This window comes from Lipotes vexillifer, unplaced genomic scaffold (genome assembly GCF_000442215.2).
Source record: "Lipotes vexillifer unplaced genomic scaffold, Lipotes_vexillifer_v1.1 scaffold37, whole genome shotgun sequence".
Taxonomy (NCBI): Eukaryota; Metazoa; Chordata; class Mammalia; order Artiodactyla; family Lipotidae; genus Lipotes; species Lipotes vexillifer.
This window is the reverse complement of record NW_006791811.1, coordinates 74,226-99,019: the sequence shown is the minus strand read 5'-3', so window position 1 is coordinate 99,019 and position 24,794 is coordinate 74,226. Positions and strand designations below refer to the sequence as shown.

General features: G+C 38.0%; 1 protein-coding gene across 8 annotated transcripts in view; it reads left to right on the top strand.

The window, feature by feature from the left end:
- The window catches only part of NLGN1 (neuroligin 1), a 903,463-nt gene that overhangs the window by 813,360 nt on the left and 65,309 nt on the right, over positions 1–24,794 (top strand). The gene's annotated exons all lie outside the window — the stretch shown is intronic.

Here is a 24,794-nt window from a genome sequence, read left to right as displayed (position 1 = left end):
TGCGGTACACGGGCCTCTCGCTGTTGTGGCCTCTTCCGTTGCGGAGCACAGGCTCTGGACGCGCAGGCTCAACGGCCATGGCTCACGGGCCCAGCCCCTCCGCGGCATGTGGGATCTTCCCGGACCGGGGCACGAACCCGTATCCCCTGCATTGGCAGGCGGACTCTCAACCGCTGCGCCACCAGGGAAGCCCTGTAGATTTTTTTATGATGGCCACTCTGACCAGTGTGAGGTGCTACATCTTTGGAGTTTTGATTTGAATTTCTCTAATGATTAGTGATGTTGATCATCCTTTCATGTGTTTGTTGGCAATCTGTATATCTTCTTTGGAGAAATGTCTATTTAGACCTTCTGCCCATTTTTGGATTGGGTTGTTTGTTTTCTTGATATTCAGCTGCATGAGCTGCTTGTGTATTTTGGAGATTAATCCTTTGTCAGTTGCTTCATTTGCAAATATTTTCTCCCATTCTGAGGGTTGTCTTTTCATCTCGTTTATGGTTTCCTTTGCTGTGCAAAAGCTTTTATGTTTCATTAGGTCCCATTAGTTTATTTTTGTTTTTATTTCTATTCTCTAGGAGTTAGGTCAAAAAGGATCTTGCAGTGATTTATGTCATAGAGTGTTCTGCCTCTGTTTTCCTCTAAGAATTTTATAGTGTCTGGCCTTACATTTAGGTCTTTAATCCAGTTTGAGTTTATTTTTGTGTATAGTGTTAGGGAGTGTCCTAATTTCATTCTTTTGCATGTAGCTGTCCAGTTTTCCCAGCACCACTTATTGAAGAGGCTGTCTTTTCTCCATTGTATATACTTGCCTCCTTTGTCAAAGATAAGGTGACCATATGTGTATGGGTTTATCTCTGGGCTTCCTATCCTGTTCCACTGATCTCTATTTCTGTTTTTGTGCCAGTACCATATTGTCTTGCTTATTGTAGCTTTGTAGTATAGTCTGAAGTCAGGGTGCCTGATTCCTACAGCTCCTTTTTTCTTTCTCAAGATTGCTTTGACTATTCATGGTCTTTTGTGTTTCCATACAAAGTGTGAAATTTTTTGTTCTAGCTCTGTGAAAAATGCCACTGATAGTTTGATAGGGATTGCTTTGAATCTGTAGATTGCATTGGGTAGTATAGTCGTTCTCACAGTGTTGATTCTTCCACTCCAAGAGCATGGTATATCTCTCCATCTGTTTGTATCATCTTTTATTTCTTTCATCAGTGTCTCATAGTTTTCTGCATACAGGTATTTTGTCTCCTTAGGTAGGTTTATCTCTAAGTATTTTATTTTTTTTGTTGCAGTGGTAAATGGGAGTGTTTCCTTAATTTCTCTTTCAGGTTTTTTGTCATTACTGTAAAGGAATGCAAGAGATTTCTGTGCATTGATTTTGTATCCTGCTACTTTACCAAATTCATTGATTAGCTCTAGTACTTTTCTGGTAGCATCTTTAGGATTCTCTATTAATAGTATCATGTCATCTACAAACAGTGACAATTTTACTTCTTTTCTGATTTGGATTCCTTTTATTTCTTTGACCTCTCTGATTGCTGTGGCTAAAACTTCCAAATCTATGTTGAATAAAAGTGGTGAGAATGGGCAACATTGTCTTGTTCCTGATCTTAGAGGAAATGGTTTCAGTTCTTCACAATTGACAACGATGTTGGCTGTGGGTTTGCCATATATGGCCTTTATTATGTTGAGGTATGTTCCCTCTATGCCTACTTTCTGGAGAGTTTTTATCATAAATGGGTGTTGAATTTTGTCCAAAACTTTTTGTGCATCTGTTGAGATGATCATATGGTTTCTATCCTTCAGTTTGTTAATATGGTGTATCACACTGATTGATTTGCGTATATTGGAGAATCCTTGCATTCCTGTGATAAACCCACTTGATCATGGTGTATGATCCTTTTAATGTACTGTTGGATTCTGTTTGCTAGTATTTTGCTGAGGTTTTTTGCATCTATGTTCATCAGTGATATTGGCCTGAAGTTTTCTTTCTTTATAACATCACTGGTTTTGGTATCAGGGTGATGGTGGCCTCATAGAATGAGTTTGGGAGTGTTCCTCCCTCTGCTATATTTTGGAAGAGTTTGAGAAGGATAGGTGTTAGCTCTTCTCTAAATGTTTGGTATAATTCACCTGTGAATCCATCTGGTCCTGGGTTTTGTTTGTTGGAAGACTTTTAATCACAGTCTCAATTTCAGTCCTTGTGGTTGGTCTGTTTATATTTTCTATTTCGTCCTGGTTCAGTCTCAGAAGCTTGTGCTTTTCTAAGAATTTGTCCATTTCTTCCAGGTTGTCCATTTTATTGGCATAGGGTGCTTGTAGTTATGTCTCATGATCCTTTGTATTTCTGCAGTGTCAGTTGTTACTTCTCCTTTTTCATTTCTAATTCTGTTGATTTCAGTCTTCTCCCTTTTTTTCATGGTGAGTCTGGCTAAAGATTTATCCATTTTTTTTATCTTCTCAAAGTACCATATTTTAGTTTTATTGATCTTTGCTGTCGTTTCCTTCATATCTTTTTCATTTATTTCTGATCTGATCTTTACAATTTATTTCCTTTTGCTAACTTTGGTTTTCTTTTGTTCTTCTTTCTCTAATTGCTTTAGGTGTAAGCTTAGGTTGTTTATTTGAGATGTTTCTTGTTTCTTGAGGTAGGATTGTATTGCTATAAATGTCCCTCTTAGAACTGCTTTTCCTGGATCCCATAGGTTTTGGATCATCATGTTTTCAACATCATTTGTTTCCAGTTTTTTTTTGATTTCCTCTTTGCTTTCTTCAGTGATCTCTTGGTTATTTAGTAGTGTAATGTTTAGCCTCCATGTGTTTGTATTTTTTACATTTTTTTTCCTGTAATTGATATCTAGTCTCATAGTGTTGTGGTCGGAAAAGATACTTGATATGATTTCAATTTTCTTAAATTTACCAAGGCTTGATTTGTGTCCCAAGATATGATCTATCCTAGAGAATGTTCCATGAACACCTGAGAAGAAAGTGTAATCTGCTGTTTTAGGATGGAATGTCCTATAAATATCAGTTAAGTACATCTTGTTTAATGTATCATTGAAAGCTTGTGTTTCCTTGTTTATTTTCATTTTGGATGATGTGTCCATTGGTGAAAGTGGGGTGTTAAAGTTCCCTACTATGATTGTCTTACTGTCAGTTTCCCCTTTTATGGCTGTTAGCATTTGCCTTCTGTATTGAGGTGCTCCTATGTTGGGTGCATAAATATTTACAATTGTTATATATTCTTGGATTGATCCCTTGATCATTATGTAGTGTCCTTCTCTGTCTCTTGTAATAGTCTTTATTTTAAAGTCTGTTTTGTCTGATATGAGAATTGCTACTCCAGCTTTCTTTTGATTTCCATTTTCATGCAATATCTTTTTCTGTCTCGTCACTTTCAGTCTGTATGTGTCCCTAGGTCTAAAGTAGGTCTCTTGTAGACAGCATATATAGGGGTCTTGTTTTTCTATCCATTCAGCCAGTTTATGTCTTTTGGTTGGATCATTTAATCCATTTACATTTAAGGTAATTATCGATGTTTCTGTTCCTGTTACCATTTTCTTAATTGTCTTGGGTTTGTTATTGTAGGTCTTTTCCTTCCCTTGTGTTTCCTGCCTTTAGAAGTTCCTTTAACATTTGTTGTAAATCTGGTTTGTTGGTGCTGAATTCTCTTAACTTTTGCTTGTCTGTGAAGGTTTTAATTTCTCTGTCAAATCTGAATGAGATCCTTGCTGGGTAGAGTAATCTTGGTTGTAGATTTTTCCCTTTCAGCACTTTAAAAATGTCCTGCCACTGCATTCTGGCTTACAGAGTTTCTGCTGAAAAATCAGCTGTTAACCTTATGGGGATTCCCTTGTATGTTATTTGTTGCTTTCCCCTTGCTGCTTTTAATACTTTTTCTTTGTATTTAATTTTTGATAGTTTAATTAACATGTGTCTTGACGTGTTTCTCCTTGGATTTATCCGGTATGGGACTCTCTGCGCTTCCTGGACTTGATTGACTATTTCCTTTCCCATATTAGGGAAGTTTTCAACTATAATCTCTTCAAATAGTTTCTCAGTCCCTTTCTTTTTCTCTTCTTCTTCTGGGACCCCTATAATTCGAATGTTGGTGCATTTAATTTTGTCCCAGAAGTCTCTGAGACTGTTCTCACTTCTTTTCATTCTTTTTTCTTTATTCCGCTCTGCAGCAGTTATTTCCAATATTTTGTCTTCCAGGTCACTTATCCGTTCTTCTGCCTCAATTATTCTGCTATTGATTCCTTCTAGAGAATTTTTAATTTCATTTATTGTGTCGTTCTTCATTGTTTGTTTTGCTCTTTAGTTCTTCTAGGTCCGTGTTAAACACTTCTTGTATTTTCTCCATTCTGTTTCCAAGATTTTCTATCATCTTTACTATCATTACTCTGAATTCTTTTTCAGGTAGTCTCCCTATTTCCTCTTCATGTGTTTAGTCTGCTGTTTTTTTACCTTGCTCCTTTATCTGCTGCATATTTCTCTGTCTTTCCATTTTGCTTAACTTACTGTGTTTGGGGTGTCCTTTTTGCTGGCTGCAGGTTCATAATTCCTGTTGTTTCTGGTGTGGGTAAGGTTGGTTCAGTCGGTTGTGTAGGGTTGCTTGTGGAAGGGACTGGTGCCTATGTTCTGGTGAATGAGGCTGGATATTGTCTTCCTGGTGGGTAGGACTGCGTCCAGTGGTGTGTTTTGGGGTGTCTGTGAACTTAGTATGATTTTAGGCAGCCTCTCTGCTAATGGGTGGGGTTGTGTTCCTGTCTTGTTAGTTGTTTGGCATGGGGTGTCCAGCACTGTAGCTTGCTAGTCATTTAGTAGAGCTGGGTCTTAGCATTGAGACGGAGATCACTGGGAGAGCTCTTGCCGATTGATATTACGTGGGGCCAGGAGGTCTCTGGTGGTCCAAAGTCCTGAACTCGGCTCTCCAACCTCAGGGGCTCGGGTCTGAGTCCTGGCTGGAGCACCAAGACCCTGTCAGTCACACAGCATAGACAACTGTGGCAAAACTCTGACTGATGTCTTGGATTTTTCTTTTCTGGGCAATTTATCCAAGCCAGGTTCCCTTTGCCAGAAACACAGCAAGACAAAATGCTGAGATATACAAGGTTTGCAGTGAAGACAGGGCTTATCGACAAGGCAGCCAAGGAGAAGACAGGAGAACAAATCTCAAATCTGGCTCCCAGAAGACAAGGGGCTGGGGTGTTTATGAGATAAAGGATAACGCAGCAGGGTGGTCTCCAGCTATGCATTTTTGTTCATCACAGCTCACACAATTGCGTTTTATTTTGTTTGAATAGTGAGCATAATTCTTCCTCTCTTGACCAGGCACCACAGATAGAGATCTGAAGAGCTGACTTTAGTAAGAATTCCCACCCCTTGCTCACTTCTGCCAGTTTTCCCAGGATTCTGTGTCTGGAAAATGGAGCTTTTAAAGATATCATTGATGATATTTCAGAGGCATAATTCTTAACAGCAATTATCATTGTACCATTATACCACAAGTTCAAAAGCTGCAGTAAGTAGATGAATGAATAATTAAGAGTTTATTATATTAATACTCAAAGTGACAATCTGAAGAAACAGATTAATAAACCAGGAAAAGACACTACAAATATTAGGGGGCCAGTTAATCTATGAGATTGTACATCCAGCCAAATATCAAGTCTGAATTTGGACTTGGACTTAGTGGGGGCTTAGGGAAATCTCTAGGGTCAAACCCATTGATTGTACAAGACAGGCCAAGTGTCTGTGTACAAGCAATAGCCCTCTCCTGATGTGCCACATCATCTTGATTCCACATGTTTCATCTAGGTTAGATGTCACCAAAGAACAGCAGGTACAGAACACATGGCCCAACTCTTGGAAACCACCAGTGATGCAGGCTACAGTTTAGAAAAAGTTGCCTGTTCCAGGGGAGATGAAGTATAATCAGAGGTTAAAGTGGAAATCTACTAGTGGAGAATGGCCAAACATTCATACGGATTGGGGGTAGGCTGCAGTTCAGCGAGCTCATTTCAGGTTCACCAATTGCCAGGCCTGGAGAGTAAACCTAACTCCTAGACCCCAAATATTGAAGGTCATTGAGTTCCTAATCCTCTGCCAAGATTGATGAAGATTAACTAGAAAAGACACAGCTCTAAATTTGGAAGTTGAATCTTCAGCAGTATATATAGGTAGACTGTTCTAGAAGTCTAGAAGTCTTGGTTCCTAAAAAGATTTTCATTAATGTAATGCATTCAGTTAAGTAGCATCATTTCGTTCACAAATGCCTATTGTGTACCTGGCGGTAGTTTCTAAACTTTCTATAATCTAGGATTTTGTCATACTCAGTTTTTATCTCCAGAACCTAACATAACTTTATAGCTGTTGATAATTCAGAGGATAATTCTGTGTATCAACTTTTCTCTTATTTTATTCACATTATAGGTAATCTGAAAATCTCCCAATAGTCATCCAAAATTATACTTACTTAGATTTTCATTAATATTCACTTATAAACTAAAGTAAAACTGAAATTTATTTTCAAAAGTTCTCAATTTGAGTTTTATCATCTTGGATACATCTTGTATGCAAGACTATAAGTTAAAATACATATATGTTTAAAAAATTATTATAACCATCTACCATGACTACTGATCCTAAATTTTCATGCACAGAAGTTGCTATTTCTTTAGAGTTTTGGTGTGTTTTTATAGAATGGACTCTTTTCTGCAGCGTTTTCATTGATCATAGATCAAAAAGCACCCTGAAATACTGTGGGGTTTATTTTCTATAACAAATACTCATATGGCACTTAAGTTATAATGTGAAAAATAAATCAGTTACATATTAAATAGTGGCCAATAATCAACATTGTCAAGGTCAACAGTGTGCAGAGAAAATTAACTAACACATGTAGAACTTTGTATATGCCAGGCTCTATCTTAAGTGCTTTAAATATGTTGACTTTATTAATCTTTACAACAACTCTATGAATAGGAACTGTTATTATCTCAATTTTACAGGTGAAGAAAACTGATGGTTAAGTAGCTTTCCCAAGGTCATTTAGCTTGCAAGTGGAGAAGTAGGAATTAATTAGACCACTCAGGTGGTCAAGCCCCTGAGTCCATGCTCTTAATGAATATTTCATTTGATCTATTTGGAACAAAGTATTTTGTAGCATGTCTTGTTATTGCGGATCCATGAATGGCAAAAAAATCACTATCCTTTTCAGCCATCACCTTTGCTGAAATGTTGAGTAGGCCATACCCACAGAAAGTGAGAAAGTTTTACATAAACAGTTTTAACAAATAGAGCATAGGACTGAAAAAACAAGGCTACATTTCAGCAATGTAGTGCATGTGTTGTGTTCTAATAATGAGCCAAAATTCTTGTATATCTTGAAGCCAACACTAATAAGCTAATGAGCTTTTCTTTAGCCATTTCTTCAAGACTATAGATTAAATACAAGTGAAGTGATCTCTGGTTGCGAGAAACAGAAGGCAACTCTGACTACCCTAAGCAAAAGGAAATGTACTGAAATACAGTGGGAGGCCACAGAATCACGGGAAGGTTGGAGAGCCAAGCTTGGAAATGCAAGAACCAAGTCATGTTGCTGGAGAAGTAAGACAGAGCTATAGGTACAGTTTATATCAGGTACAGAGTGGTCAGGGGAGCCATACCAAGATAAGTGAATTCCAGATATTTACAACCTGTTTGCTGCTCTACTGAAATTCTAGATTCAAATTCTAATAAAGGAGGAACCGATTAGCTTGACTTTGAAAAAATGCTAGGAGAGGGAGGGAACTGGAATACAATCCTGCTAGGCTATGTTCAGTGAGGACAACATATGTTTCCTAAAGACAGTTGAGCCTGCTATTAGAAAATGGAAATAGATATAGTCAGTCAAAATCCCACAAAATCCATGGTTGCAACCTTCAAAATAATTACCATTATCTCATGTGTGAGTGTGTTTGTAAGTTTATTAAAGCAATCTGTTGTGAAAACTGCTTTAAAATTATATTTTAGCATATTTTTCTGATTATAAAAGTAACACATATCCACTGTAGAAAATTTGGAAAATACACCAAGGTCACCTATAATCCCAAGAGCTCTCTAGCATTGACATACTAATGTTTTCCCTTTTTTCTTCCTACAAACAGTTATGCACACACATGTATACACATCTGTCCAAAGCCCACATTACAGTCAAGTTAGTCTGCCATTTTTTTCCCCTGCCAGTGACCTTTTTTCTGGACATCTAGGCATGAAGACCTCTCTCTGGAGATCAGATTTGACAGGGGAAGTTTGGGAGTTCCTGGTCTGGCCAGCAGGGGGCCTGGGTTCCAGTACTAAGGCACCAACAGCCCTGGCTTTGAATTCTGCCTTCCGGCCTCTGCCCTTTACTCATTATGGCCCCTTGGACATAGTACTTAATTCCCTGTTTCCTTATCTGTAAGGTGGAGATAATAACAGCTACCTTTCAGTGTCAATGCTGGGAGGAAGTGTAACTTTGAAAGCTCCTAGCACATGATAGTAATGTATAGTTATTAATAATAACTCAACACTGGCCACTCAACTTCTAAGGCTTGAATTCTGTGTTCTCAACTCAGTTGTCTCAAAATCAGCACAGAGCTTAAGTCTTCATATCCTGGCCTAGAAACAGACCTCCTCTACTGCTTCTGTCATTTGTACACCAAATGTAAGGTGAGTGCTTACTGTGCACAGGCTCTATCTAGGTGCTGTGGAAGGCATTAAGATTAATCAGACACAGATTCAGCATTGAACGTCCCTACAGTCTATCAGACGCGATGAGGTGTGAATTGGTACACACAGCAGAAAGTGGTAAATACTTCAGTAGAATAAGATTCCAGAGACAGTGCTATGAATGTTGAGGAAAGATTAATTTCAACTAATAAAGGTCACAAGGTAATATTAAAAACCCTTTCCTCTTCTATGCGCTTTTATCTGGGACTAAAATCTCACTCCTGCCTCCCTCTCAGCCATTAAAGTGGGCAACTTTATCTTACTCGATCTTAAAAAGACCAGTTAAGCCCTCCTCTCACTAGTTATTCTCCTTAGCCATCAGAAGAAATATTTCAATAGCGTGTGGGGGTCCAAAGTGCTGATAACCTTTTAATCTCATCTAGAGAAGTAGTATCCTCAGAATCTGTAAATGCTTAGATCCCAAAGGTAGAAACTCACCTCTGCTAAGGTCTCTTTTCCTTAGTGGCTCTGCTGAGATTGATTCCAGGTCTCTCACCTCTTTACTCATCTCCTTACTGCATGGCATCACCTCCCCTCAGCAATGGTGGGTCACTGACAGCTTTCTCACCCCGTGGACAGTTGGGTTAAATTGCAGCCTGGAGATCCAGGGATTCTAAGTTTGGATGAATGAGGTCTAACAAGAAGTAGGGAGGGATCAAGATGTCAGAAAATCCTCAAGTTCTCCTCAGAGCTTAAATGTAAAAGGTGAGGGCAACCTTGAAAGAGATTTGTCACACATAAATATCTCCCACCAGGATTGCCATCCACTCTCAACTAAAGTATGTGCCTGTTACTGAACCAAACTTGGGTCCACTCACCTGCTTGCAGTAAGGCCAAATCTACTGACACCGGGTTGTGGTGAAGGAAAGTGCAGCATTCATTGTAAGACACCAGACAAGGAGTCCAGGACAGCTAATGCTCAAAAAATCCCAAACTCCCTGATAGGTTTCAGGAAAGCACTTTTAAAGGCCAGGTAGGGAGGGGAGTCACTGGGTTTGTGATCAGCTTGTGAAAAACTCTCTGATAGGTTGAAGGTGCGGTAACAGGGTGGTGTCACAGGGGTTAACATTATCAATCCTCAGGCTCCAGTAGGTCTGAGGACTATGAGTTCATGATCATCAGGTAGCTAATGTCTTCCATTTTGTAGGAGTTTTAGTATCTGTAAAACAACTCAGGAAATGTGCATCAGATATTGTTACAAGGTCTGCTGGCCTGACTGTTCCTTGTGTCACTATATATACACATCCTTTCAGTCATTCGTTCTGAGCCAGGCTTTTTTGACTCAGGGGAGGCCTGGGACACTATAGTTTTTCTACAAACAAGAGGCAGGCAGAGGACATGGGGGCAGGGGGCAGTCCCAGGAAGATGCCATAGTGTCTTGCTGGGTTACATGCTTAGGGTATGAGGGATAGAAACCTCATTAAATGGACAAGATAATGAGTCTACGACAATGTTAACACGCACTGAACTTATTTCTTTCCGTGGTTCTCCTTTACCTAATTTTCCCAGACCTTTTAGGTGAAGTTTCTTGTTGAAGGCAGGTTTTTTTCCCTTTTGTGTTCTCTTTTTCATTCATATTTCTTCCCATTCATTTCCTCTGTCTGCTCATTATTCTTATGATCACACCTTCTTTTTCTCTTATACATCTTTCTTTTCCCATTTCTGTTTCTTCCTTTTGCTTCTTACACTCTCAATCCACTTCTTTTTTCTCGTCTTACTATCTTGACACATCCTATCTCTTGATGTCTCTCTTTTTTCTTATCTCTCTCCCTTGACACGTGTCTTGTATGCACAATACCCATGTTACCTGAGGAATTTGGGATAAAATGACCTGGGTCCCACACAAACCTTCTTGCTCCATTAAGCTAAATACAGAGGCTGGTTCCTGGCATCTCTTAGTCACGTCTATTTCCAACTTAAAAGACTGCTGATGATCTAGCAGGTTCACTGTGTAGATGGAATCCATTGCTGCACAATGGCCTTGTATCTGCCAGCCATGCGCCAGGTGGTGAAAATAGTGAGCCTACTTTATTCCTAAGCATGAGGATGTTTTTCTACTATTAAAAAAAAAAAAAACCCAAAAAGTAAGACAAAAAAAAAAAAAAAAAACCCTGAAAAATAGTTTTGAAACTCAAAAGTATTTTATCTAAAAGGTCAAAGATTCAATGGAATTCTATTCTTTTTTCCTTGGTATTCAAGTTGCCATTTTATGAGGATGTTTTTCTAAAATTAAAAAAAAAAAAAACCCAAAAAGTAAGACAAAAAAAAAAAAAAAAAAACCCTGAAAAATAGTTTTGAAACTCAAAAGTATTTTATCTAAAAGGTCAAAGATTCAATGGAATTCTATTCTTTTTTCCTTGGTATTCAAGTTGCCATTTTTCTGTAATATTAGCGGTGGTATGTATATGTTTTCAACCTGAGTTCTTTCTGTCCCCTACTTATTAGGCTTTGCCTTCAACTCATAATCCTGCCTGCTTTTCAGAATGTTCCTTTTTCCATGGCAACAGAGATGCAGATGAAATATTCTGGTGTTACTGTGGGGAAGAAGTAGAGGAGAACCTGAGCGTGACTCATCTAAAAAAGCTGTTATTCGAGACTAAATATCTGGCCGGCCCTCACCAAAGTCAGTGAGTTGCACAGGAGTGGAGGAGGGCAGGATTTTAGCCCTCAGTGAGTATTGCTACATATCAGTCAAGTAAATTGCCCTTATTTTTTTGTTAGAACTTCTGGATTTTTTTTCTTATAAAAGAGAAAACACTTCCTTTACAATTTTTTGCAGACAGATTTGAATGTGTCACTGAACAGATATGTCTGTATGAAGGGCTTGCTTACTGAAACACACACGTAAGATCTCTTCTCCTGTGATTATTAGAGTTCTTGGCATGGGTACCCACCATCTCACATCCCCCCCTAGCAGAAATTCCCTGATGCTGCAGTGACCTAGACAAGAGAAGTAATACTCTGCCCCTGTGCAGTCTGGCAAAGGTTACTATTCCAATTGCTACTGAGGATTTCCTTCATTGAGAGATGTTTAGAATTCTTGTTGGAGGGTCCTTGGGTGGGCAGAGAGTGACAGGAGGATGTAAGCATTCACCCGGCAGATTAGTTGGTTGAACATTTGTTCTGGGACAGCTCAAGGTGGATGTTTCCTGTGGTGTTTTGTCTTAGGACTTTCTTCCCTTGCCCAGGGCACTGTTATTCCATCATCAACCATGCTGTTTCAGCTTCAGAAGGCAGATATAGCTCCGATTCATCCAGGGTATATGAAGAAACTGTATGAAAGACCAGAGAACACCCTTCCATCCCCTGTCCTCCAGCATCATCAACATAGGATGCCGTCTGACATGAATATAGACTAGGATTTGTGGAATTTCTCATGAAGCAAGGTCTTGAAAGAGGCAGGTTTTTTTTATTAGGTCTACTTCTACAGAATTTCTAGATTGGAGTGATAAAGCCGTGGCTATTCTGTTATTATCAGAGACTTAATCAAATCATTCTTCATTTTAAAAAAAACATTTCCATAGCAACGTAGGCACAAAACAGATTTTCTGGGTAGGCATCATAATTTGATTCAGATAATACAGAACTTCTATTTTAAAGTTATAATGACTGTACAGATATTTTTCTTGAAGCAATAATATTAAGAATTTTGAGGAAAGGAACTCATGCCCAAAACAGGTTTTATACTTTTCTATTAAACGTAAGAGAAAACAGACTTGTATCTCAATAAGTAAAATTAAATCAGATGATAATCATTAATTAAATATGGTTTATTTCTCCAAATCTCTGTTTTTTTTTACAGTAGTGGGGAGTTTTGTTTTGTTTTTAAAAAACTTCATAAAATTAGCATATCATTAGCTCAAGTCTTTAATAACTTCTAATGCCAGAGTAGTTTTGTTGTTCTTTAAGGACAATGAATCAGAATATATTTTAAGATTCTACAACACCCTATATGTGTTTCCAGAGGGCAAAGTAGTCTCTGCATGTCAAAAAATTTTTTTAACTTAAAATTTAATTAAGCAAAAGCATGGATTAATTGTGTTTCCACTGATGTAAAGAAGTCTTTATTGGACATGTCAGCTGATCAGTCACTGGATTAGTTCATAAGATAAACTCATTCATGAATGGTAACTGAAGTCCTTGTGGTTTCAATGGAGTGTATCAGATTCTGTTGCTATTTTCTCCACTGAATATAGGGTTTTTTCTTTCCTAAACAATAAACCTTGGGGTGAAAGTTCTGAGACAGTATAAGCTCATGAGGAAGCAAAAAATGTAATCTGATAAGTTGGATTTGTATCTGTGCATAGTAAATTATAGAAGATTATTGTGTTTCTAAGACTAACACCCTAGAAAAGCTTCACAGATGAAGACTTTGTTGTTAACACGGATACTCTTTTATGTCTAAGACAGTTTAGTATATCATCTACCACAACTTTCCAACTTGTGAATTTCTAGGCAGGCAAAATATTAAAATGCATATTCACTAAACTTCAAACAGGTTTTTTTTTTTTTTAGATGCCACCTGTAAATCCTTCTGGATTACCCACCTCCAGATAGCATATCTTAGTCTGCAGGGGTTTATTAAAGAAGGATTTAAACGTGATTACCGGCAATGAGTTGGCAGAAATGGAACTTAGAAAAGTAGTCACGTGATCATGTGGCCACAAAGCCTCTTGATCCAGAAATTATTTAATTGTGCTTAACACAAATAGTTAGCAAATTATTGTGGCACTTTTATTAATTTCAATATGATTCAAAATAAAAAACCATTTTTATATGTTCAACAAATATCTCAAGTGACATGAAAATATATTTGTGGTAATTTTACCCTTAGGAATCCACTGAATTTCCCTCTTATGAAAACTAAGATATTGAAATCAAAGCCCTTGAAAATCTTAACATTGATTTTGTCATATTCCCTTTTCAGAATACAATTAGCCTGAGGTTAAAGCTAAATATTATATCATTACAATTTTCAAAAAGAAAATGGAGATGTTTAGAATTCCATTGTTCATTATTACTTCAACACTTCTTTTATAATTAGTCTGTACAACTCTCCAAACATAATAATAAATGAACATTTTAACTTTAGTTAACATTGAAACATCAAAGTAACTGTATTTTTGTTACTGAAAATATTTTAATGCTTATATTATAGCTGCCATTTTTTTCTCTTCCCTTATGGTTTATCACAGGATATTGAATATAGTTCCCTGTGCTATATAGTAGGACCTTGTTCATCTATTCTATATATAATAGTTTGCATCTGCTAATCCCAAACTCCCAGTCCATCTTTCCCCCCACCGAACTTGGCAACCACGAGTCTGTTCTCTATGTCTGTGAGTCTGTTTCTGTTTTGTAGATAAGTTCATTTGTGTCATATTTTAGATTCCACATATAGGTGATATCCTATGGTATTTGCCTTTCTCTGCCTGACTTACTACGCTTAATATAATCATCTCTAGGTCCATCCATGTAGCTGCAAATGGCATTATTTTATTTCATTCTTTTCTATTATAGCAGCCATTTTTAAAGTTTTCAACTCTTCAGGAGTTTTATATGTTTTTGCAGTCATAGTATCTATATATGTGCAGTTCTTTTGTATTTCTTTTTAAGTTGTATTAGCATAGGTATTTGGAAGTTAAGTTTTACAACAGTAAAATAATGAATTAAACCACCTGAAAGTATATCCCTCTTTCTAATTTCTATGATTTTGCATTTAAAAAGAAAACATTGAGACAGATGACTATACATTGTATATATTTTAAAATAAGAAATACAGTAGCACTTAAATTCTGATTAGTAAATGTGTGCTCTTTTAATTTTAATATGCGTCCACAATATATTGTAGAGAAGGACTCTGTTTTAAAGACTACTTGTCAGAGCTTTTATTCAGTAAGTTCAACCTTAGAAGGCTCTTGTGAAGGTTACTGAGATAACTACATGTAAAGTGCTTCAATATAATGCCTGGTATCTAGTGCTCAATAGCCAGTGGCTGTGATTATTTTTATTAAATATTTTAATCAACATAGTTGAAGTAAACATGGAAGTCATATGGTTAATTTGATTAGTCGAGAACCTAGAATAACAAATGGAGCAACTGGGCAAACACCTCAACTCCTAAAGTCCAGGTGAGTCTACCAGAACTCTTTAGCTATGTTGACCATATTTGTTTCAAACCAAAAGTAAGAACAAATGATTTGATTTCAAATCAAGAAAGTGCAGCATGCATTCTCAGAATAATCCCAGGTCATCTCCTGAGCAGATGCTCCAAAGGCCTTGAGGAGGCATCGTGTTCCTTTCCTCCTTTGGTCTCCTCTGTGTCTGCGGTGGGAGGAGTGAACTCAGATGGTGTTCTCCAGGCTCACATCAGCTGTCAGCCGCCAAGGTCAAGGAGGCAGGTCCAGATCGAGGAGGCAATATCAGGCACCACGGAAGCAGGGCCAATCCTTGACAAGATTATGAATTGCATTTTAGCTAGAACACCCTTCCATCTTTCCGGAGAGAGCCCTTCTTTTACCTCACATCACTTCCCTTGACTCACAGGCTTCCGCTCAACCCCTTATTTGCTCAATACCTCTCATCACTGCTCTCTACTGAGGTCCCCTACTCCCAGACAAGGAAGGAGTGCCTTATGTTCGAGACTCATCCTCTCACTGCTCTTCATTCTGAACTGCTTTGGACACCTGTCAGTGCTCTAGAGAACTTGCCTCCTGGAGTTTCCCACACCTTCTTTTCCTCGCCTGGTGAGATAATGCAGGCTAAGATCTCTACTGAGAACTGCTTGATGGGCTTCCCTTCTTAAGTAGCATTCTGAAGACCTGTGTGGAAAAGGGAAAAGAGCATTAGAACCCAGGCAGCACCAAATGTTCCTATTCTTGTGAAACTAATAGGCTTTAGAAGGCAGAGATGTGCCTTTATTTACCCAGCAAGACCTAGTACAGGACTGGAAAAAACTTGATACTCAATTGGCATGAGCCTCCTAGATTATTCCATATTTCTTGTTGGGAGTGTGAAGTATGATTTCCTGCAGATTTGCCTTATCCTCCCTTTCCCTAGACCGTGGACTGCTTTCAGAGTTACACACATCAAAGACTCACAATGGGTAAAATAACCCTGCCCAGCCCCGAGAGCTGCCGATTTAGCCTTCTGTGGGAAAAGTGAAAGGATATTAAAAATTCTTTTTTCTCTTTCCTATTCTTCCAGCCCGATGAGATTTGAAAAATGAATGGTGCTTATGTTTTGAGGGTTTATACCTCTGGAGAACTAAGTAGGTCTGAAAAGAGTGAAAAGAACAGTAAATAAAAACTATCTGGGTGCTCAGGCCTAGTAGGTTGGCATTTAGACTTGTAGGGGTTACATGAGGACTCTACATTGTTTTGTACAGCTCATCTGTGATGAAGAGGGCAAGTTTTACCAAAAAAACATGGTAATTATGAACAAAGACAACATACTTGGCCAACGTAACCTTTTATTCTATCTCCCAATATAATGGCAGTGCCCAGATCCTACATAGGATGAGACCCCAAAAGATTCTTAGCCTCAGGCACAGGACCTGGCATGTAGTAGGCACTCAATGCTTATCTGTCCAACAAATGCACCAGTACAAGGATACAGACAGAATGCATGCAGTACTGTTCTTAGCTCAATTAGAAATGAAATGAGTATTTTTTTATCACAAAGAAATTGATTCATATTGTCTTGCCAAGCTAAGTGTGTGAACTGAATGGATTTTATTTATAATCCAAATGTATATGGCTCCTGTACATAGGTACCACATATTATGAGAAATTTTTACTATAAGGACATTTTGTACTCCAGGATTATTTTCTTATCCTATTTTCCAAGTAAGACAGTCAGAAATAACTGTCCCCATAGACATTTGCTTGTACTTTTTATAACTATTAATTCTTTGTGTGTCTTGCTGCCTGGCCAAACTATAATCTCTTTTTCCTCTCCGAGCCCCTCATGGTGCCAAGCATAGAAATTTACACATTCTAGACCTTCAGTAAAAGTTGAATTAATATTCTTGTTAACGATGTATAAATGAATTTCTCTTAATACAAATATATGCAAACTAGAAGTGCTTGCCAAACTCTAATTGGTAAATAATGCAAGCACCACATGTGTTTGCTTTGCTTTCTTTGAATACTGCCTATATTTTTCAAACCCCTTGACACATTATAAAACAAAGCTTTAGCAAAAGGCAAATCAATTTATTTTAACAGAGTCTTCTTAAGAATGCCTTTGGGGGACATGAATGAATGATATAAAAAAGGCATCCGCTCACCATTATTTCCAGATCATGAAAATATCATTCATTTCCAATTCTGTGCTTCCTGCCTGACCACCCAAAGGAAAGCAGCAGTCTGACTTTGTATCCTCATTTCAAACAGAGGGTAGTCTGTGAGGGTTGGGAAGATGCAGTTGAATTCAATCAAGTCAAACTTTGTCTTAGCAAAGTTTGTACTAAATCTACGAAGCAAAGAGCAGGGTGAGGGTGATCCAGTTTGCTACCACAGCTTAACAGTGAGTTTATTCAGACAAGAAGAGGAAATAAATGGTAGGCCAAGGCAGATGATTCACCATTACTGTAGCTGACATGACCCCCATTTCAAACACCTAATTTAAATCTGATCAGATCTACTTCAAAGAGCTAAGACTGGGATCAGATATAGTCTAAGTCCTCACTGAAAGTTCCCCAATCCTCTGTAGTATTGCTGGCACATAGCTGGCCTTAGGTAACTTGCATTTATAAACGTGACCGCCTGTCTATATTTTGCCATCAAAGGTGTACCATTATTACTAGATAATGCCATTACAGAGTAAAAAGAGAATGATAATTCATCAGTCTCAAGAGTTAAGAAAATAAGCACAGTGCCTAGAACCTCAATTCAATCAGCAAAGACCCAAAGGAAATCACCAACAGCCGTAAAAGAACTGAATACTCATTTTTCTTTCTTCGTCTGTGTTTGTGAAGGTCTTTAGTATATTTGCGGCAGGGAGCAATGTGTGTGTCTTACCCTAGTGATATAGGTAGGTAGTAATTCTATGTTTTTAACTGAGGTGCTGCTACTTTTGTTTTGATGATTTGTTAAATTCTTCCTTCATCCTTCCCTTTGACCGTACCTGTTTCTTTCGTATTGCAATCTTTAGCCCTTTGCGTTATACATACTTCAAATCAGGGTATGGAAGAACATCACAAAGTTTGTTGTTACTTAATTCTTGTCACCATTAATATAGTATTTACCCTGTATTTTCTAGTGGATCTCTCCATCACACAGGGGTAGACACATTCCTGCAGGTAAATGTTTAATGAAGTGGTTAGATCAGATGGGATATGTGTTGATTTGAGCAGGCATGTTGTCACTCTGGAGAAAGATGGTGTTCACCACACTGGTACGTCCCCACTGGCTACTCCTCCTCTGCTCACCCAGATCGCTATGCCTTGGGCACCCTGGCATTATCTCTCTTTCTAGACCCACTGAGGTCATCCTTATCTTAGGGACTTCCTGTTGCCTCTTCCTGGAATGCTCTTCCCTCAGATTGTCACATGACAGGCAGGCTTCCCTTTAACATTTCCTTCTGAGCTCATATGTTATTTCCATAAAATTCACATCGCCTATATTCCCTGACCTCTTTCTTACACATTAATATCAATTTTTATCTGTCACATCCCCTTGTTTGATATTCTTCATTTTACTTATCACTATCTGAACTTACATTTATTTTCATATTTGTTCCCTGTGTATTTCTCTCTTCTCCACTGTAATAAAAGATCTATGAGATTAAGGGCCTTGTCTGTCTTGCCCACTGTTGTATCTCCAACACCTTGAGGAGTGCCTGGTACACGGTAGGTGTACAACAAATATTTCTGGAAAAATAATGTGCCCTTCAACGAGAACTGTAGGCAGGATTAGTGAGGTGACTGATGTTAGCAAAGGTCGGAGAGAGGGGGAATCATTGACTGTTTTCCCCGACGACTAAATTTTCTGAGACCCTGAAAAGTCATAGAATTTAGAAGCTGGAAAGAGCTTAAGGCTCAAAGGAAATGAGATTCTTAGTCTCTTGGCTGATAATTGGCAAAACTGAGGCTAAGTTCAAAGTCTTTGTACTGCTTTTCCTCTCCTTACCAACCCCCAGCTTAAGAACTTGAGGCTGTAAACTGTATTCCCCTACTAGTTTTATTACAAATGGCATTTTTAAATGCAGAGAAGTTTGTTTCCCATACCTGCCATAACAAATTACCTCAAATGTAGTGGATTAAAACAGCACAAAGTTATTATCTGACAATTGTGTACATCAGAAGTCTGACACAAGTCTCCCCGGGCTAAAATTAAAGTGTCAGCAGGACGGCATTCCCTTCTGGAGAATCTAGTTGAGGAATCCATCTGCTTGCCTTTTTTGGTTTGTAGAAGCCAACCATGTTCTCTTCTTCCAACTTCAAGGCAGCAACAGCTGGTCAAGTCCTTCTAACATCTCATCACTCTGACCTTCTCTTCTGGCTCACCCTTCCACATTTAAGAACGCTTGTGATTACACCGGACCACCCTGCCTAATCTAAGATAATGTCCTAATTTTAAGGCTAGCAATTTAGCCATCTTTATTCCATCTGCAACCTCCCACTGTGTAGCAGATTCGCACATTGTGCGGAATAGACTATCAAAACTGGGGAGTCGGGGGGGGGTGCATTATTCATCCTCCAAGAAGCGATGTGGAAAAAAAAATTGATAACTCTCCCTCTTTCAAAATCCCTATGGTTTACCTTTTGGAGTATGTGGCACCATTTGAGTTGTAGACAATTTTTAATGTTAATAAAATTCTGATGAAATAGTTGCCCACAGATGTAGTTAATTTTTGTGTTCAAGTATAATTTTTCGAAAGTTAAAAATAGGACTCTCATATATGTTTAAGATAAACACATGTTATGTTGAGTTTCTAAATTATGCAGTTATTTACCTGTATTTATATTAGCTATTCTGAAATGCTTAGTAAATTTCTGTGAAACTAGCTTATAGAAAGAGACAGTTATTAGTGAACTTAGTCTTTTTTGCCATGCAACAACAGTGGTCCCTGTTAAAAGTGTTAATAAGTACTTAACACATTTATGGTCATATGTTGTAGTGTTATCTTTTGAGATAATGCTTATATCTTTAAGAATGGAGCCATACTCACAAGACACTTTGGTACCCTGTTTGGTTATCCAAGATGGCAGATTCCTAAGCATTCAGTTACTGAGAGTTTTTAGGAAGCTTTCAGTTGTTTTGTTTTGTTTTGTTTTTATTTTTTAAGTATAGAATAAGCTAGTGAGCAGTTAGTCTTGACTATATGTAATATTATAGAAAACCCAAAATATAGTGGCTCATAAAAAGGTGATCATTTGTTTCTCAAGTAAAAGAAGTTCACAGATGATCAGTAGGGTAGATCTATGGTTATCAGCAACCCAGGATTCTATAGTCCTAGCCTGAGTTCCTTCTTAAAGGTCATTTTACAATCCAAGATGGCAGCTTCTTAGAAATTGCACCAAATCCTTACACTTAAATGTTATTGTCTAAAATGTACTGGGAAATGCAGTGTTTTGATTGGATGCATGGATGCCCCGAATAAAATCAGAAAAAGAAGGGAAAAATTAATATTCGGTGGCAATTAGTAGTTTTTGCCATGTTTATTTAATTATTTAAACTGTTAGAATCTGATGGAATTGACAGGGAGCTCTAATCAAAGTCAAGACTTCAGAATTTCAGGTCGAGCTATTATTAATTAGTTTTCCCTGGTTAATGACCTAAACTTTGAACCTCAGATCGTCATCTGACTTAACAGTGAACATATCTTGGGTTTCTTCCAGTTCAAAAATGCAGTGATTTTATAATATTTATTTATAATAAAATACAAATTATAAAATTTATATTTTCCTATTTTTATAATATTTCTTTCTTGGCCTAAGAAACAAATTATGGTTGGATTTAACTATTATTATATAGGCTTCTGGAATGCTCAAGACAGAAACTAAAAGCATTTTGGAGAAATTTTTAAGCATATGAGTGCCACTTGCTGCCCCACTAATAGAAATGTGATACTTCCAGAAGCCTGTGCATAAGCCTCAAAATAAAAACACTATTTAAAATTATATCTCCTGCCTATGATTGAACCAACACACTGAATACTTTCCTTCATATAAAAATTTGAGAACTATTTGCATTTTAGGAGTATACATTTTAGCTAAGCTAGCAGGAGGGAAAGTATTTTGTACTGAGAAAATTTTGTTTCAGGAAGAGTGAAGATATGTGGCTGATGATTGTCATCTTTTATATGCCTTGTAACTGTGATAGATGGTCTCGAGCTTCAGTGGTTCATAATGGCATTTGGAGGCATGTAAAAAAAGCAGCTAATTCAAATGAAGGAGTCGGTAAAACATTACAGCAAATGTAGGTCGCAGAAAACCATGGAAATCTAACAGAAGGGCAGTGTGTTGCCAGTGAATATACTTGAGGACAGTAAAAGAAAACTAGATAAAAACACCATTTTATTTGGAGCCAGTGATGAGTGTATCATCACTGGCTCCAAATAAAATGGTGTTTTTATGTTTTCTACTCCAGCTTCCCAGCGTGACAACCTTCCTCCCTCCATTCCTTTCACTCTTGCAGACGCCTTTACCCCACAGAACCAAATGGTTTTATGCTTTCCTCTTAAATATTCAAATCTCCTTAATATTCAGGGGAGAAAACTGTGACCCAGAGGAGATTCATGAAAACCCCACAGGTGAAGTTTTGGCAGTACAGAGATTAGAGATCCAATTTTACTGGATTTCCAATTCACTTTCAGTTGCAGTGTGGTGTTCATTAATAATTCCTGTTAAATTGTGCCCTGTCCAGGTCTGGGGGTCTGGTTAGTAGCTGAGCTGAGGCCAGTATCTGGACTCCTCCCATTGACTCCTTATACCTCCCTCTATACATCCTGTCATCAGCAAATGGGTTTGCATTCTAAGATTTTTTAAAAGGCTTCATGGAACCAGTGAGAGAGTTAAACAGAGAGACATAGGGCTCCCCCAGTACAGGTGACAGGTGACCCCTATCAGGAGGATAAGTCAGTTCAGGTTTCCCAGACTGATCATTATCTCATTCATTCTTTCAAACAGGTTTTGAACACATGCTCTGTACCATGCACTATGCAAGGTGCTGAGAATTCAAGGGGAGCAAATATTTCTCTTCCTCCATCTGTCAGTTATGTTGGCCTTGAACAAATGGGTAGAGGGAAGTGCCCCTTCCTAAAATGGAGAAGGCTGTCTGAGGAGCAAAATTGCAGGAGAAGACCAAGGATCTACAAGAGCGCCTGATACTTTAGGCTCTCAACCAATGATAACTACGTCCCTGGCCATGTTCCCCTCTGTATTTGCAGTATTTAGGAAGAGCAATATTTAGGATAGTTTAGATGTCAGATTGTGAGGTTGGGTAAGCTCAGCGAACCCTGACACCAGGATCTGTCATGTACGGTTGATGGATGCCACACATCCCTTTCCATCTCAAAATACCTTTCCCCTTGACCTGTCAGGTACCTGAGTCACATCATTAGTAGGATTGCTTCTGCTATGTCTACTGAAGGCCTTATTGTAATAGACATATGCAAGTTATTCAGAAATAACATTTTAACAAATTAGGCTCTGTATTGGTGTTCTAGGGCTGCCACAACAAAGTACCACAAACTTGGTTGTTTTTGTTTTTTTACTGTTTTAAGTGCTTTATTTGTTTTTAATTTTTTAATTTTCTGTACAATTTTTAAAGGTTACTTTCCATTTACAGTTATTACAGAATATTGGCTATATTCCTTGTGTTGTACAATACATCCTTGAGACTGTCTTATACCCAATAGTTTGTGCCTTCCCCACACTGGTAAGCACTAGGTTCTTCTCTATATCTGTGAGTCTGCTTCTTTTCTGTTATATTCACTAGTTTGTTGTATTTCTTAGATTCCACATATAAGTGATATCATACAGTATTCATCTTTCTCCGTCTGACTTATTTCACTTAGCATAATGCCCTCCAGGTCCATCCATGTTGCTGCGAATGGCAAAATTTCATTCTTTTTCATGTCTGAGTAGTAGTCCACTGTGGTTGTTTAACAGAAATTTATTCTCTCACAGTTCTGAAGGTTAGGACTCTGAAATCAGGTATTAACAAGGTGTAATTAGTTAATAGGAGGTCACACTCTATTAGGGTGGGCCATAAGTTCAGTATGACTGGGGTCCTATAAGAAGCAGATGCATGAAAAGAAAACACCATGAGATGTCAGAGGCAGAGATTGGAGTATGCTGCCACAAGCTGAGGAATACCTAAGGCTACCAGACGTTGGAAAAGGCAAGGGAAGACCCCATGTTAACTAATTACACCTGTAACTAATTATACCTGTTTCTAAATCAGGTCATATTCTGAGGTAATGAGGGTTAGAACTTCAACATATCTTTTGAGGGGACACAATTCAATCCATAGCAGTTTCCATTAACACATAAAGTTGTTTATCAGATTAGTTCGATCTTACCGAGAGGGCAGGGAGGAAATATGAAGGAGAATGGAATGAAGCCAGTATGGCAACCCCAAGTAAGATGCAATGATGAAAAATCCTTGGTCAACCAGAAGACCACAGAAACATAGCAGGCATCAGAGGGGGCGGGGGGGGCCACCCAAAGATTATGCCAGCGAAAAGAGTGAGGATGGTGAGGAAGACTTTATCTACTTCATAAGTTTGCCTGCGCCAGAAGATAAATGAACTTTAGAAGCAGAGTTTTGCAATTTAAAGTAAATTAAGTCAATGAATAATTTCCTCAGAAAATTGTCTTTGGCCCTCTCACAATACTTTTATGGCTTATATTATATTTTTCATGGGAAAAATTAATGCTTTAGACAAGTTGAATCCATACCACCTAAGTTCCCTTTAAATAATCAAGCAAGGTTAAACTGAGAATATTCATGGTAATAGAATCTGCCACCAGGGGAATATCTCTTACCAAGTAAACTATGACTAATACCATTCTTTGACCACCCCTTACCTTCCTGAGAGTAATAAGGTAAAATCGCAGTAGGGAGGATTTAAGACAGATAATAAAAATGCTCCCAATACGGGTTTTTTGTTTTTTGTGCTTTTTTCCATAATTGCTGCATCATTTTTGATTGAGGGAGATTAAGGAATAGGAAGGAGATTTTCAGAAATGGTTTAAATATGATGCTGCTTTACTTCACTGAGTCTTATAAATTTTTCTTAGTTTAACCAAAATATTTCCTAGCACAAATACTCTTTTTCTTTGCCCCCCGGCACAGAGAGTTGCTTTTTCAATAAACAGCACTTATGTCCTTGAGAACTTCACCTCATGTAGTATTGCAGCCAAGGTCCATGTTGTAGACCTCCTTCAAAAAAGGCATTCTCATCTTTGGAAAACTCTTGGATGGAGGCTAATGTGTCCCTTCAAAAATAAGACCACTCTGAAGAGAAGTGTATCAGAACAGTGTAATTGAGGCATTGGTCATTAAGCCTTTGATCAGATAGGTAACCAACATTTCCCAAGCTTTATTTCCCCCCATAGAATTCACTGTAATTGTAGTTTCTTGGTTCTTGACATTCTCTAAGTTTCCCACTCTGTGCAGGGATCCAGATGACAGTAGCCCTTTTTCTGTTGTTTGGAAGCATTTCATCAGTTCCCTAAAGTGGGAGGATTGCCTCTGGCTGTTGTTGCCATTTATCAAGATTGAGATGATGCTCTAGTTCTGACAGAACAATTCTGGTTTATGTTCAGCTGGTGACTCATTCTGACCTAGATCATTTTCTGCCATATTTGTTCATACTCAGTCTCCCCTCTTTCAAATAAGTACGAGATACCCAACTTTATTTCAGGTAACTTGTCAAGATATCCAAAAGGTGGTTCCCTATTTTCTAAAATGCTGGCAAATACTTTTGTATTAGAGGAGTTCCACAGAGCCAATAAAAGAATACACACACACACACACACACACACACACACACACACACACACACACACACACACACACACACAC